The sequence below is a fragment of the Cygnus atratus genome, chromosome 2, assembly GCF_013377495.2.
Source record: "Cygnus atratus isolate AKBS03 ecotype Queensland, Australia chromosome 2, CAtr_DNAZoo_HiC_assembly, whole genome shotgun sequence".
Classification (NCBI taxonomy): Eukaryota; Metazoa; Chordata; class Aves; order Anseriformes; family Anatidae; genus Cygnus; species Cygnus atratus.
This window is the reverse complement of record NC_066363.1, coordinates 160306413-160318499: the sequence shown is the minus strand read 5'-3', so window position 1 is coordinate 160318499 and position 12087 is coordinate 160306413.

Below are 12087 nucleotides of genomic sequence, written 5' to 3'. Positions count from 1 at the left end.
TATCTTCTCCCATCCTTTAAACTGTATTTACTGAACTTTTTTCTTCTAGCTTAAAAATCTGACTATCAAACTGTACAGATACTTTTATTGTCAGGCTCACTACTGCTGTATACACAAATGAATCAGCAACGTTATGTTATCATTATCAGCTCTTCCAAGTTTTCTGAACTTTAAATAGGTTTGATGTTTCCTGAGCCAGTGTCTGTTATACTCTGGAATGAAAATTATCTAGAATGGCTGATTTTAAGAAGGGCGCTCCTAACAGAGGTGATCTCATTGCTAATGGTCTAAAAAATACTTCATCACACTTACAGCATTAGGGTATTACCTGCATCTTTCCAATCAATAACTAGAATCATAGAATATCCCAAGTTGGAAGGGACCCATAAGGATCATCGAGTCCAACTCCTGGCACCACACAGGTCTACCCAAAAATTCAGTCCATGTGACTAAGTGCACAGTCCAAATGCTTCTTAAACTCCGACAGGCTTGGTGCAGTGACTACTTCCCTGAGGAGCCTGTTCCAGTGTGCGACAACCCTCTCAATGAAGAACCTCTTCCTGATGTCTAGCCTAAACCTCCCCTGCCTCAGCTTGACACCATTCCCTCGGGTCCTATTACTGGTGACTAAAGAGAATGGATCGGTGCCTTCCCCTCCACTCCCCCTCGTGAGGAAGCTGTAGACCGCAATGAGGTGTCCCCTCAGCCTCCTCTTTTCCAGGCTGAACAGGCAAAGTGACCTCAGCCGCTCATCATACATCTTCCCCTCTAGGTCCTTCACCATCTTTGTAGCCCTTCTCTGAACACCCTCCAACAGTTTTATGTCCTTTTTGTATTGTGGTGCCCAGAACTGCACACAGTACTCAAGGTGAAGCCGTACCAGCGCAGAGTAGAGTGGGACAATCCCTTCCCTCGACTGAGTAGCAATGCCATGCTTGATGCACCCCGGGATGTGGTTGGCCCTCCTGGCTGCCAGGGCACGTTGCTGGCTCATATTCAACTTGCTGTCAACCATAACCCCCAGATCTCTCTCTGTGGGGCTGCTCTCCAGCGTCTCGTCGCCCAGTCTGTACGTATAGCCAGGGTTGCCGCGTCTCAGGTGCAGGACGCGGCACCTGCTCTTGTTAACCTTCATGCGGTTGGTGATTGCCCAGCTCTCCAGTCCGTCCAGATCTCTCTGCAAGGCCTTTCCACCCTCAACAGAGTCCACAACTCCTCCAAGTTTAGTGTTATTGGCAAATTTTCTCAAAACACCTTCTAGTCCTACATCCAAATCATTTAAAAAAAACATTGAGGAGGACTGGCCCTAAAATGGAGCCTTGGGGGACCCCACTGGTGACCGTCCACCAGCCTGATGTGTCCCCATTTACCACCACCCTTTGAGCCCCGCCCATCAGCCAATTGCTCACCCATCGTATGATGTTTTTGTTTAGCTGTATGCTGGACATTTTGTCCAGTAGGATCCTATGGGAAACTGTGTCATAACCTTTACTGAAATCCAAAAAGATCACATAAGCTGGTTTCCCTTGACTGACTAGATGGGTGATCTTACCATAAAAGGAAATCAGATTTGTTAAACAGGACCTGCCACTCATGAACCCATGTTGGCTGGGACCTATGACTGCATTGTCCCCCAGGTTTGCTTCAATAACTTCAAGGATAATCTTCTCCATAATTTTACCAGGCACTGATGTGAGACTGACAGGCCTGTAATTGCCAGGGTCTTTTTTCTCGCCCTTCTTGAAAATTGGTACATTTGCCAGCTTCCAGTTCACTGGAACCTCTCCAGGTTCCCAAGATCGTTGAAAAATAATTGAGAGAGGTCCCGCGATGATGTCAGCCAGCTCTCTAAGCACCCGAGGATGAATCCCATCCAGACCCATGCACTTGTATGGATCCAGGTGGCGCAGCAAATCCCGCACATGTTCAGGGGCAGTTGGGAGTTTATCATTCCCACCGTCATTGTTCTCCAGCTCAGGGCACCCTGGGTCCCGAAGCCCATAATTAGCATTGAAGACAGAGGCAAAGAAGGTATTAAAGCTAAAAAGACCAATAAGTTATCTTCTAGGTGCTTTAGGAACCTCCTGGACTTGCTCATGTCAGCTGTGTGGTAATCCCAGTTGATGTCTGGCAAGTTGAAGTCCCCCATAAGGACAAGGGGAGTTGATCTCAAAGCATCTCTTAGTTCCGCAAAGAATAATTCATCAGCGTTGTCATCCTGGCCGGGTGGTCTGTAATAGACTCCCACAACATCCCTTTTATTTGTTCGTCCCTTAATCCTTACCCAGAGGCTCTCAACTTTGCCATCGCCAACTTCCAGTTCCACACAGTCCAGCCTCTGCTTCATGTACATCGCCACCCCCCCAACTATTAATAATGTTTCGCTGCCTTTTTTATTCAGAAGGTTGGTTATGTTTATTTTTTCTTTATTATTTCCAAGATAATACTAGTTATTTTTAAGGAATTGTCATTCAATGCATTTGTTATTTTTTTTTATTTTTATTTTTTTTTTACTATTTTTATGTATGCATTTTCATACTGGATTAATTTAGTAATACCTTTAGATAATTACTATTTGTGACTAATGTCTTCACCAGGGCTCTTTTACGCTGACTGCCTTTAAACAAAGAGCCAGTAGGAAAGAGACGTTTGCTGCCCCAGATTGCTTATAATATGGGTTAATGACATGATGCTACAGTGGGATAAAACAAAGTAATCAGAAATAAGTGTACCTAATTTCAGATTGCAGCAGTTGTTACAGCTGTTAGACTTCAGCACTGGGAGAGAAAGCAGCAAAGTAACAGTGAACCCACTTGAAAAGATGTGCAGGCTATTCTGCATTCTGCTTACATCAGTCCACAGCAGCTTGCTATTCCCTATCCTAGGAAATTTTGTCTGGATCTGTATTTCAACTAGGTCATACAGTAGGCTGAACCAATGCACAGCACAAACATCTGTGTGATCAGTAATGGATATGGCTGATTGCTGCTCACTGAGACACAGTGAATGAAGACAAAACAGGTATACGAACCTTGTGATTGTAGTGGCCTTTGGCTTGAAACAATGATATTCCCACACGCAGGGCTCAGTAATCTCTTTTCTACTCTTAAGGCAGGACTTTGATGATACTTGACTATTGATTAGGTATCATTTTTTTCCTCCAGTTAGATCTTGTGAATACACGCTGTATCAGTCTCATCGGTTCAGATCAATGGTTCTGCAGCCTATTTAATCTCTGAATGAGCTTCTCACCACTTGTATGAATAAACATATGAATAAATGGCTGCAAAATGTTACATAATAGATCATATTTTTCTACACTTATAATTGCATACACCATGTTTTGGTCCAACTGTTCAGTTTTTCTTCTTGTCTGAGGCGGTTAATATTAAGGAATGTTCTAAGTAGCTGTGTCCTCCAGCTATCTGGGGCCTCGTGATTCCTTCTGCCTGCCTGCTGGAACCAAACCTGGTGCCTTCAGCTGAGGTTGCTATCAACAGCAGTCACATTCAACACTACAAGGAGTAACATCAATACAGGCAGTCAAGTCTTGTTTTTCCTATTTGGCTGATCAGTATTGAAGTTCTCAAGGGAAAGCACTCACACTCCCCACTCTCAAGACTCACAAGTACACGCATGCTTTCACGGAACCCTTGAGTATCAGCATGTCTCCAATGTCTGTCCAATACCCCAGCCAGATCTGGAGCCCATATACCCAGCCTACCTGTTTCCCACTTACTGGCTAGTCCAGCTTGTTGTCCACTAGTGAACAAATGCCCACAGTCACACTCTTGTCTCATAGGCACTCCACACTTGCAGATCTCTCAAATACCAATGCAAGTCCTTTAATACTGTTTCCTGGACCCTAGTTGAGCTTGCAGATTACACACACATGTGCCCATGCACACCAGGTGAAGGGAAAGATACATACACTTCTCCCTACTCCCTCCAGCATCTGGCAACAGGTACATGGTAACCTGTGGTCCCACTCCTGCATATATATATGTATATATATATTTTGATGTGACACACGGTGGACACTTCGTTCTTAAAAATTTGTACCCATTTGGGAAAGTGACTCTGCTTTTCCTTATTGCTTAAGGACATTCAGGCTTCTGACCTGCAAAAGAATAAGTGTGTGTCATAAATTACACATATTCACCAGTATGAACTTAAATAGCAGCAGTGGCAGATACATGAAGAAAAGTGATGCTATGGCATCAAGTCATTTTGATGAAATTATATGAAGTTATTTCTCTTGTAAAATTAATGTATATAAAAACACTATCTTATGCAAGGGAGCTATACAATTAAAGTATTCATGAAGCCACAAAAGTTCCATTTCTGGCTGCAGACCTGCAGCACATAGGCTTACCAGGGATGAGGCGGATACTGAAAACAAAAAAGAAGTTAAATAGCTGAGATGACAACATTACGCATAAGCTGAGAATCAATGCAGGAAACCCAGACTAGAACAATTGGTGGAAGAGACAGGAAGAACTTACCCAGAACTTGAGGGAGCTGCTTAAAGTATGATTATTCCATGAAAAATGTTACTGGATTTCCCTGGGTAGTCCACAGTAATGAAGATGCTCTGCATTATTGCGTACTTGTTTGTATCTTGTATTTTTGCACCTATACCTTTGCCACTTCACCATAAACTGAGAAAAATAAAATTTTCTCTTTAAACTTCTTAAATTTTTTGAATTGTTTCTGGATCCATTTCATATAGTGGCTCTGCAAACTAGTGCATTGGCACAATTGGCAGGAAAGGGCAGAAGTGTACTGTAATATGGAAAGGCATGTCTGAGGCTGTATTGTCCTCAGTCCAATTCTAGGATTTGGTTGGCACAGCATGTAGACAAACCTTGCCAAAATACACAAGAAAGACATAAATACCTGCCTCCTGTATATCAGTGTTCATCCTTCTCCTCTGGAAATCACAAAGGACTGGAAGAAAGTGACAGCCTGTGCTTGGAAGGACTTCTGCCTCTAACTGAGCAATGTGAAATCTATGGCCAGGAAGCCAGCTGTTGAGAACCATTCTCATCAGTGATTTATTCAGGCTGGATTATACCTTGAAAACATGACCTAACAGAAGTTTATCTTTCATCATGTCCTCACTCCCTAAGTACACCTCTCACGCTTCAGGGACTGAAGCTTTATTTTGTCTGCCTGTCCTGGTCAAAAACTGTAAGCAAGTTAAAAGGGAAGTAGAAACTGAAAAGGCATTAGTTTTATTCATAGCATTATTGTCATTACTTATCCAACCATTTCATTTCTCTTATAATTTGATTACCTTTGTTCTTGTTTGAAGGTATTATCTGTGCCATTGCTCACACTAGCAAAGACGTTAGCGTTTGTTCTTAGGAAAGACAGTTGCTGCTGTCGTTCTACAACAGTATGCTGGCTAGTAGCTTGTTTATAGCTGTGGGGAAATAATATATTTCCCAGAAGAGAAATTGGAGAGAAGTAAAGTTTGGAGATTGTCAGTGTTATTAGAAGATAGGATGGAACAAGCTCTACTGTTTTCTTATTTGGACTGGCTGAGAATATTTGTCTTTATTTCCAAAGCACCAACTAAAGGTGACCTGCGGAAAGGGCTTGTTTTGCCCTGACAAAGGGCAAAAACACTCCCTAGTTTGCATTTCTAGCTGGTGTATGATCCCACTCTACATGTTGCATCATGCAAGTCAAATTAGCAAGGAACAAGATTCTTAGTAATCAGTGGTGACAAGGGCAGTCCAGAAGAATTCTATGATTTTATGCTTGGTTGTCTCTCCAAATCATTTTCATTTCTCTAAAATTATTTAGCCATATCAGTAACTGTTAGAATCTGAAATTCACAAATTTCATCATTTTATAAATGGCTAGCAGTGACAATGGAATAAATCTCAGATAGGAATGACAAATGTCATAGAGTTTGCAGAGGAGAAACGCAGAAAGAGAGGGGACTAAACATGAATATCCAGTGTAAATATCAGGGCCCTAAGTGCACTAGTAGGCCATAATGGCCCTCACTAGCCTTCAGTCCATGGGCCCCAGGATCTCCATTTCACCTTGAGCCCATGCCTTCTGTCCTGCTTGAGCTACATCATAGGAATATTGGTTTCCAGCCCAGCTACAGCCATGCCCATGCCTGCTTATCTGGGCCCTGAACCATGACTGACTACCCAGCTTCATCTCAGACCTGCTTTGTCATTATGGGCCTGCCCAGCAATCAGCTGTGTCTGAACCTCGTCACCATCACTGGACCTGACCCTGACCAGTGGTCAGACTTCCCAATTTGACCTCAGACCTGCCTTGCCACCACAAGCTTGTCTGGTTGTCTGGACTCTCAGCTGACCCTGTCTCCATCATTGTTCAGTCACTATGGGACTGAGTTCTGGTTGGTGACACTCCTAACCCGGCTTAGGAGACCTTACTATCACGCTTTGCCCCTGGCTCTCCATCCTATAAAGAGCAGTTGGCCTTCTATGATCACTATCAGTATACCAGGAACAGAGACACAGCATCTCCACCGAAGACAGAAACACAGATGAACTGACGTGACCCAGGACCTGGAGGAGAATAGTAACACATCTTTCTTGATCTCTTGAGTTGCTTATTTTAGCATTTCAGATTCTCTGGACTACTATAGTGGAAGAGAAGACAGTGAAGGCTCCTTTTGACTTAACATCTGTGACTAACCCTTTCTGCCCCTTCCATTTTTGATCTGTTCCAGACACTTTATTTGTATATATTACCTTACCTGGGTTAAGTGCAACTTTGCTTTCTCCTATCTATCTAGTCTGAAGCTGTTTAACAAGATCTTCCTGTTCTTATTCCAACTCAGTATCAAGAAGTAATAGCTACCAGCAGGCACTCAGCATAGAACCTGTTTTTTATGCAGCGAACACATGCTTTGTGTATCATTGAAGAACTCATTGTACTCCTGTCTTTGACTTCTCAGCCTTGCTTTGCTCCCAGATACTGAAGGAGTCTCTTCAGAAACTTGCCTCCTTCATTCCCCTCCCAGTTCTTCATGGTAATTATTCATTGTAAAGATTTATTTTTTTTCAAGTGTGGCTGTGGAGAAATCTAACTTTCTTATAACAAGCAGGACTGACATCTGAATGGAAGTATGGGAGTGGGAACATGAATATAAATTTAGTCTTGCCTAATTTCACTATTATGCTTATAGTTTTTTTTGTCTGCTTTTAGTGAAAAAATGCCTTAAATTAACAGTCTAAAATGGGGAATAAGAGGAAGAATCACTACAGTCAATATTGTTGGTATAGCAGCATTCTTTGAGTACCAGCATGTTTTTGTTGTTTTCTTACCAGAATATTCAGTGAATACTCCCATCCTTTTCTCCTGAGGAAAGATGTAGGAGATGATATACAGAATGAAGGTGCCTGTGATGAGATAATCGCACTTTGACATGTGACTAGATTGGTAATCCCCAGTCAGCATAGCGTGGCATTCAAGTTCAGTGTAGCTGAACATCCAGTATGATCTGACATGCATATGCTTGGCCTGGCCAGTTAAAGTCTCCCCACAGAAAAAAAGGCTGGAGGAACAGATCCCCTGTGATCAGAGCTCATCACTCCATTTGCCAAGGTCTCTAGCTTCAGTAGTAAAATTTGCATTTTAATTTCTAATATAATTTTATTTACATAAATCAGTATTGTAGCACGTAGAGAAGACACACAGAGTGTAAAGTCAGTTTAAATGCAGTTGTCTTGCATGAAAAGACCAGAAAAACTAATCATCATTTTGCAGTGAAAACATATTAGAAGAATGTTGGCTTCAATTGATTGATTTGAGAATTCAGCAAAACCGCAGGTAAGTAGTTTCAGTAGTTGAAGAACTGCACCTTTTTATTGTCTGAAGTTGTCAAACTTCAGCTTCCAAACGTGTAGCTCAGGCTCTGTTGCAGACATGTTACTAGGTGCCTTCGCGCATCTAAGCACCCACTGTTACATCCCCTGATCTTATTAATTTAGGCTAACTTGTTTTCTGTGAGCACCCCCCCCAGATTTTTCAATAAGCTTTAAAGAATACTGTACATTCATTGCAGACGTGTCTTTATTCTTCACAGGTACGTACCTTGCATTTGAGTTTATTAAAGCACTTTTGTTCAAACATGCTCCCACTATCAGGATCCGGGCGGCTGAGCACGAACGTGCCACTCTCGCAGTGCCTCCTCCTCCCTCGGTTCTGCTCCATTCAGAGCCACTGGAGTAAGTCTGTGTTCGCTGGAAGGAACGCCCCCGCCGGACAGCGACCCGCCGCCCCGCGGGCCGGCGCCTGGCTGCTGATGGGTCCGCGGCCGAGGGCGCGGGCGGAGCTGGGCGCTGGGGCGGCGCCACTGGGAGGCCTCACCGGGCGGCCTCGCGCTGCCGCCGGGTCCGGGCGGGGCCGCAGCAGGGGGGCAGCGGCCGTGCCGAGACAGGGCGATCGCGCCGTACGGCTGCGGCTCCCGTCGATTCGAGGTGGCTAAACGGCGCCGTCCCTCGCTGTTGGGGCCGCTCGTCGTCGAGCTCTTGCGTCGTCTTCACGCTCCTGGCTCCCGTGGCCCGGCCCGTCTACTACGGCCGGGAGCGGGTTTGCGCTGCGCAGCCGGTGACCCGCGAAGGAACGGCGGTGCCCGGCAACGACGGGTGACCCCGCCGCTGCAGCCCGGCGGCCCGCGGCTGAGCGGTCCCGGCCGCCCCCCCTGCCGGCAGCACTAAGCAGCTCTTCGCCCCGTGCGGCGGCAGCGGCCAGTTGGCGGGACTGTCGGGACTTGGTGACTCAGCCTGCGAGTCGCTTCGTGTCCTTGTGCTGCCACTGACTTCAGGATGTTTTGAGAGTTGGATCAGCGGTGATACAGTACGCACTGTATCAGGAGAACAGAGCCAGTTTAACGTGTATTCCTTAGTGTGTGTGCCCATACAGCTTAGTACCTGATTTTCTTCTTATGTTTTGATTTAGTTGTGACATTTTACCTATGTTTCTTTCCTTTTTGTGGTGTGCCTTTAAATCGTTCCAATGTTCATTCTCAGGCGTAGTTGTAGGTACTTAAATCTTGCTTGAATTGCTTGTTTAAGGCCTTACCAGAAGTGAACTTAAGAGTTGGTCTCTTCACTGCACACGTTTGCAGAGTTGGTTGGACTCGATGATCTTGAGGTCTCTTCGAACCTAGAAATCTGTGTCTGTGTCTGTGTCTGTTGTGCCATTGGATCTTGGAGTTGTAAAAGCAGGTGTTATACGTGAATGGAATAGAACAATTGCAAGGGACCTACAGAGATCATGAAGTCCAACTGCTTGACCCCTTCAGGGCTAACCAAAGTTAAAGCGTATTACTGAGGGCATTGTCTAAATGCCTCTTGAACACAGGGGAATCAATCACTTCACTCGAAAGCTTGTTCCGTTAAAGATTTTTTTCCTAATGACCAGTCTGAACCTCCCCTAGCACAGCTTTGTGCCATTCCCTCACGTTCTATCATTGGTTACCAGGGAGAAGAACCGGTACCTCCCTTTCCATTTCAGCTCCCCAGGAAGCTGCAGAGAGCAATAAGGTTTCTGCTTAGCCTTTTCTCCAGACTAAAAAATCCAAGTGTCCTCACAGGACATGCGTTCCAGCCCTTTTACCAGCTTTGTTGCCCTCCTCTGGACACTTTCAAGTATCTTGATATCCTTTGTATATTGTAGAGCCCAGAACTGTAAACAATAGTCAACGTGAGGCTGCACCAACACTGTCTTTCTGTTCAGGTGTACCAGGTAAATTATACATATGACTTCCTACCTGATTTATTTAGATTATTTATTTGAAGCGTGGAAAGTTTCTGATTTATTTTTATTTTTCCCTTATGCCTCCTGATGAGATAGATATTTCCTTTGGTTGTTGTTTTGCTTTTCCATTTCCATACATTAAAGATTGGTCATATATGAATATAGGACATGACCTCTGAAGTGCTATAGGGAAGCCTTGTTCTCAGATGCTTGGATGGTAAATTTCACTAAAATGCTCACACAAACTGATCACTAGATTTGGGACTGGAAAGGAGTTTTTCTTAGGGTGCAGACCTTGGCAGCTTTTTACTTTCCTCACTAGGCTAGAGCATGGCTTTACCGGTAGGATTCTGTGACAGAATTTCACCTAATTATTTTCCGTTGACAACACATGGATCTTGTTCTCATCTTGAGGCAACTGGAGAATACAAAAGCTTGTAGGTCATTTGGTTCTAAACAGTTAACAAGGCAAAGTATAATGTGTGTGAAATACACCATGCAGGACTAAATTTTCATCATTTCATAGACTTTCTGGATTCTGTGTCCAACACAAGATTGACTTGGATTATAATCTGTGAGATACAGAATGCATCAGATGTAGAATAGAAATCCTCAAATACTACCAGAATCCTATGTTTGTATACTTTTTCATTTTGGAGATGATCCTGGTTTGGCCTGCAGGCTGCTGAAGTGTTACTCAGGGAAACTTCTAGAAGATGCATTATATTTTGAATAAGAAAAGTATTTCATTTTTGTTTCTAGTGCACAATTAAAACTCAGTATTTTTTCTGTGGAGAATAAGAATGGATTTTATACATTTAAATGATGGAAGAATAGCTACGGAAACTCCTACGGAATTTTAGGAACTCTTCTACTACTTTGGTATGCTCCATCAGCAAATTTTCTGCAACACAGTTGTTCTCTTTTATAACCACATCAGATGGTTTTGTTTAGCATCTTTCCTGAAAGCAATAACAGTCAAAAGAAAATCTGTTTAACTAGCAAAGGAAGCTTTGGTTATCTTTTAGTTAGCAGAGGAAAGGTAGGGGAAGATGCCTTATCTCTCTCTTGATTTTGCTACTTTATTTTTCTCACGTTAAGTGAACTTTGTATGCAGGTGGAAATAAAAGGGTAAAATGAGACCAGTGATTAAATGTTGCAGTGTCTGCTTCAGATAAAATTGTAGGATAAATAGATGAAAAGGAGAAATTAATGATTGGTCAAATAAAATTGTACATATATGGTATAGAAGTGCATTGAGTAGGTTGTGAACCCGTAGTACTCAGCCAATGAGGAAACGGGAGAAATCTGGTGTCGAGTAATAGGGAATATAAGGTTATGATAAACTTTTACTGTGCACGCCTGCTTGCAGGATGCCTGCCATTGCAATTGCGAATAAAATAGTTTCACAGAAGGTCCTGTGAAGAAAATTATTGAGATTTTTTTTTTTTTTCTTACATATTTGGAAGAGGGCTAGGGGTGAGCAAGTAGCTTTAAGTAACTCATGATGCAACAACACACTGGAAAGATTCTCTTAAGTATTTTTTTATCTTTGTGATTTAGTGTGCCATCCCTTACAAATTCTGGGAAAGAAATTATGCAACATTTTATTGAGGATAATAGGATTCTTGAATTTTTCTATACCTCCAGCAAGGTAATTCCACTTTCTAATCCTCATTCCTATTAACTATATTTTCCCTTTTTTTTTTTTTTTATACTTCCCGTTTTCAACATCATAGTCCGTTTGAAAGCTGAGGCAAAGTGTGTATTTTCTAAGCTACACTTTGAAATGTAAAGTAAGTTTGATTTGGGGGGAGTTTTCACTTTGTGGTTGTTCTTTTTGACCTATGCTTTCTTTGAGCAGTTTCTTTTTCATTTTTTTTTTTGTAAGTGCTACTATCTACTAATATCGCTTGAGAAATATTCATACAGTTAGATTTAGAATTAACTTTTTACAGTTTTCTTGTTCACTCAGGGTACAGATTTGTGGTAGTTTTACCATTTCTATTTTGAAGAAGAGATTCTTTGGTATTCAAATCAGCCAGACTGAAGAACTTGGAAATAAAGAACCTAGCTAATTTCCCTAGTGGCTTATTTATAAATTGTTTTTATTTGTTCTTTTACTTAATTTATACTGAATCACGGATGGGTGCCCCATCCCTGGAAGTGTTTAAGGCCATGTTGGATGGGGCTTTGAAGAACCTGGTCTAGTGGAAGGTGTCCCTGCCCGTTTTGTGTGGGGTGAGGGTGGGCAGGAGTTGGAATTAGATGATCTTTAAGGTCCCTTCTGTTATAAATGAAGATACAACTCACTCTGAATTTAGTAGT